This window comes from Hirsutella rhossiliensis (assembly GCF_020360975.1).
Source record: "Hirsutella rhossiliensis strain HR02 chromosome Unknown scaffold00002, whole genome shotgun sequence".
In the NCBI taxonomy this organism is placed as follows: Eukaryota; Fungi; Ascomycota; class Sordariomycetes; order Hypocreales; family Ophiocordycipitaceae; genus Hirsutella; species Hirsutella rhossiliensis.
Genome location: NW_025408668.1, coordinates 1,579,131 through 1,584,557, shown reverse-complemented (window position 1 = coordinate 1,584,557; position 5,427 = coordinate 1,579,131).

Sequence of the window (5,427 nt, the reverse complement as noted above, 5' to 3'; positions counted from 1 at the left end):
ACTTTATAATAATATCCCTTAGTAAGAGGGACCTAAGAAGCTAAAAATACTTAGTATAAAAGAAGGAAGAAAGAGCTAAAAGAAGGTATAGAAAAGAAAGTAAAGGTATAAAAGAAAGTAAAAGTAGTAATAGCTTCTTATAAAAGTAGTAAGAGATAAAATAGATATATTAATAATAGCTAGAAAAGAAGGGAAAAACTAGTAAAAAGCTTAGTAGTTAAGAGGATATTAATAGCTTCTTTAAGTAAGATCTTCTTTATTAATTAAAATACTAAATAAGTACAAAAAGGAGCGTTAAATAAAGGAAAAAAGGATAATTAAGGTAATATAGTAATTACTCCCTTACTATAATTACTACCCTTATAAGAATTAAATATCTCTACCCTATCTATCTAACCCCTTACTTTTAATTTTACCTTTATATATTTTATATATACTTTTTATATCTCTCTTTATAAGAGTTATAAGCTTAGGAGGAATAGAATTCTTATACCTTCTAGCTATTATAAAAAGCACCTTTCTTATATCTTTTATAGCTTCTTTTTACCGCTCTTACTAAAAAAGCTAATTTTTAACTAACTTTTCTACCCTTTCTTTAATAACGATATTAAAAATAATTCCTCTACCGCCCTTATAGTCTATAAGACGATTCTTATAAAGCCTTAAGATTAAGATAAGTAAGTAAAAGAGCTATAGGCTTATATAAATAGAACTATTTATAATTTAGTCTTCTTTAATAAGTAGGACCCTCTTAAGCCCCCTCTTTATCTTAAGATAACGGAATTTATAAAGGGAGCTTCCCTTTTCTTTAAGCCGTAATAAAAGTATCTCCTAGGCCGGTTAAAAGTATTAACCTAAAACTACGTATATTAATTAGATAGGTAGTAAAATCTAAGAGTATTTACGCTACCTCCTTATCTATAACTTAAAGAGTAGCCTTTACTACTAACGCGTCTTTATTCCCTATTAAGCTAGTTAAATATCTACTCTTACTAGCGAGTAAGGTTAATCTTTATATCTTTAAAGGCTTTTATTAAGTCTAAGATCTCCTTTATAGGCTATCTAGGTTTCTTATCTATTTTCTTTAACTCTTTAAGAAGTTTTTCTTTGCCTTTATTAGATTTAGCTTCTTTTATTACTTCGTTAATTTCCTTAAAGAGCTAGTCTTTCTTTAAGTTCTTAAGCTTTTAATTATAAACTTTAAATACTATATCTTATCGCTTAACGTCTTAGAGAGGTACTAAGTAGTTATTAATTATATAGATAAGGCTTTTATATAAGAGTTTTAAGATAACTTTAGATATCTTCCTATTTCTCTTTATAACGTTAATAATAAGCTCCTTCGGTATTATATAGTAAATAAAGTATAACTAAACTATAGATTCTTCCTAGCTATTAGGTTATACCTTACGCTATAAGTATAAGTAAAGACTAAGCTATTCTATAACTTTTATAATAGTCTTAGGCTTTTTAGTATTATAATAGTCTAAGCGGTTATTAGTAGTTTCTAGTTATTTAATATTATATATATAGTAGTATTAAAGGAGTCTCTTCTTTACTTTTTCTTAGGTAAGTCTATTTATAAGAATTTTAATAGTAGGGGCTTATATAGAGGAGATATAGACTTCGAGCTAGTCTATTTTATCCTCGTCGTAGATATAGTTAATGCGTATCTCTTATTCGAACTTCTTAAGGAATTTAGTTACGTTTTTACTATTAAATTTACTAATAAGTAGGAGTTATAGTTAGCGGAGTCTTCTTATAAGGTTATCTTAGCTTTTAGTAAGTATATTTCTAAGTCTATTAGTAATCCTATTAATATATACCTTAATTTTCTTTATATCGCTAGTAATAGGATTAGATAATCCCTCTTAACGGCTAGCGTTTCTAGATATAGTATGCCTATAGATTATAAGATTATAAAATTTAAAGTTAGAGTTTTTAGAGTTAAAGGATATCTTATTATAACTATCTTATTACTTACTTTCTTATTTATTAGTAGGAGGTAAGCGTTTTCTATAAGTTACTATATAAAAGAGAGCTAAGGTTAAGGTTATTAAGGTATCCCTCGTTAGTACTTATATTAGTATTATTAATACGTATATAAGTAAGAGGTCTTAGTAGGGTTCTAGAATAATCTAGATTATATTATTATTATTATTTATATCTTTTAAAGTATTATATAAGGATTATAGTTTCTTAACTAAGTCGCTAGTATTAAGGGTCGTAGAGCTAATAATAAGAGCTTAGGGTTTTTTAGTATTAGCTTATTACTTTTCTTTTACTACTAGTAAAGGCATTATCTAATTATTTATTTCCTAGTAAGTCTATCGCCTTATTAGGTCCCTAACTCTAGCTATTAAGGTAGTTACTACTTTAATTATTAAATCCCTAGATTTTATTTTTTCTAAATAGTACCGTTATCTTTTAAGCGTTCTTAGCTTCTTAAAGCTACTTATCGCTATATAAATAAAGCGGAATAATAAGTTTACGCTCTAGAGACTAGTCTTAATAAGGATAAGGGTATATACTTAAAGTATATATAGTATATAGCTAAGGATTAGTAAAGTAATTAACTATATAGTTATCTAATTATCGGTCCTATATATAGCTCTAAGGGCCTTAGGTTATAAATATAAGTCTTAGAGATTTCTTTACTTTATACCTCTTTATCTTTACTAAAGTTATATAACTAGTAGTCTTTACTTTAAAAGGGAAAAATAAAAATTTAAATTAACTATAATTAAGGAAGATACTTAATTAGATAATTAAGGTCTTTATAACGCCTTTAAGTATACTTAGAAGTAAGTTAAAAGGGGAGTACTAAGGGTCTTATCTTTTTAACGGGCTAATATTTATAGGGGTATAATCTTATCTATTAAAATAAGTAAGGCAAAGATATTTAATTCTTATAAGGGTAGTAATTATAGTAAGGGAGTAATTATTAATTTTTTTATTTTCTTTCTTTCCTTTATCTAACGCTTATTTTTATACCTATTTAGTATCTTAATTAATAATAAAGATCCTACTTAAAGAAGCTACTAATATCTTCTTAACTACTAAGCTTTTTATTAGTTTTTCCCTTTTATTCTAGCCGTTACTAGTATATATATCTTATCTCTCGCTACCTTTATAAGAAGCTATTGCTACTTTTACTTCCCTTTTTACTTTTACCTTTTTCTTTATACCTCCTTTTAGCTCCTTCTTTTAAACCGGGTTTTTAGCTTCCTAGGTCCCTCTTACTAAGGGATATCTCTAAGAACTATAAAATTAAGCTACGTTTCGCAATATACCCCCTTAGCTATAGCCTGCCCTTATAGAAAGGGTAAAGCTAAATAATTAAGCTAGTAAGCGTATAAAGGAGGTCTTAGTTTATACTTATTTATTACTTAAGAAATCCGGGTTTTAGCCCTAGTATAACGACCGGTGTTATTCCTAAGGGATAAACCTGTCGAGGGGTTTATGTTAGCAGATACAACAGGGCGTGGTCTAAGCAATGATAAGTATATCACGTTAGTAATAAGTCGGAGGTCGTAGACCGTAGACTATAACTAGGTGATTAGAATTAGAGATAGAATCGTGATAAAGATCTATGTTAAAAGCTAGAGAGCTATCTATCTAAAGGAGTGAAAGTAGGTGGCTATATATACCCGTAGAGACTGTCCTTAGATCATGGGCCTGGCCATGATCCCTAACGTTGGATCGCATAGGGCGCAGTGATCCTATTGATCCTAGATCACTTGGATCTCTGCGATCCCCTCGATCCCATATCTATTGGATGGTCGTGCCGACCATTTATCCGTTAGGCCGTGTCACGTGCTTAACGCGGTCGACCGTTAGCGGCCTAGTGGCCGTGGTCGTAACACCTAGGCTCTTTTAGACCCACTTTAGGAAAAGGGGCCTAAGGAGGAGTTAAGTCCTATAAAAAAAGGGGTCTTCTCTAAGGATACGTCCTTAAAATAAAGGCCTTTAAGAAGAATAAGTCCTAATTAAGCTAGGGGCCCTCCTTTAGGATAAGTCTTAGTTCCTCTCTTTAGCTATAAACGTCTCCTTTCTTATATATACTATTAGCTCCTCTTATAAACTCTTAAAGTAAGCTTTTAAGGATAGCTTCTCTTAAATATTTTCTAGCTTAATTTACTATAAAAAGATAGCTAGCTTTTATTTTAATAAGGGCTTTATAAGACTATTAGCTTTTATTATTACTATTAAAACCTAATAGATAAAAACAAGTCCCCTTTAAACCTCTTAGTATAACTAATACTAGTAGATATCGTATAGCTAGGTTAATAGCTTACTATTTTCTTTATATAAATCTATATAGTTTATATATTATTATATTCTATAGTTAATAGGGATAGAATTTATAGTTATAAAGATATTAGTAGCTAGCTAAAGAAAATCGCTTTTTTTAATACTTTTAAAAGAGCTAGTAGCTTTGCCTTTATACTTAAAGTTATAATAGTAGCTTACTTTAAAGCTTTCTAAGTAATAGTTCTTTTAAAAAGAAATATAATATACCTTTATAAGCTCTTTCTATTAAAGGAATTATTTATAAAAGACGAATCGCTTAAATAAAAGAAGATTTCGGTAGCTAGTTTCCTTCCTTACCCTCTTAAGTATAAACTATATAATCTTATTAAATAAAGATAAAAGATAGCTTAGTCTATTACTTCTTAGTACCTAGGGCTAGGATTCTAGTTATACCTAACTAGCTAGGAGACTATAAATAAGATATCTAGTCTAGTAAAAATAGCTAAAAAAAAGTAAGGAGCCTACCTTCTATTAATATAGGTATTTCTCTTACTCCTTAGCTTAAAAGGATAGATTAAGTAAAAGCTCTTTATTTAATATAAGTATAAAGGGAAGCTTCTTATTAAGGGAATTAAGGAGGAGTTTATAAGTAACCTTATTAATATAGGCGTCTTAAGTAAGCTAGATAGTTTATTAGGACCTATTTAAAAGGATTTAAATCCCTAGGAACTACTTTAGCTCCCCTAGCTTAGTTATTTTATACTTTTATTATAGGCCTTTTATAGCCTCCTTAGTAGTTACTTCTTTCTCTTATAAGTAGGCCTATATAATATCGTTAATATAAAAGAAGACTATAATCTTACCTTTCTATATTATATATAGTTCTTATAGGACTTTCTTAAAGCTTAGGGCTTTAAAGGAACTTATTAAATACTATTACTAAAGAAAGGGTAATCTTTATAGTCTATATAAAGCTTTCCTAAGCTATAGAATCTTTCCTAGCTATTAAAAGCTTAGTAAAAGGTATATATAAATAACTTCTTTTTCTTTAAAGGGGTAGTTAATAAAGGCGTTAATAGTATCTATTTAATTAAGTTTAAGGTCGAATTCTACTACTATAGCTATAAGGGTCTAAAAAAGCATCCTTATTAAGGTAGTTACCTTAGTAAGGAT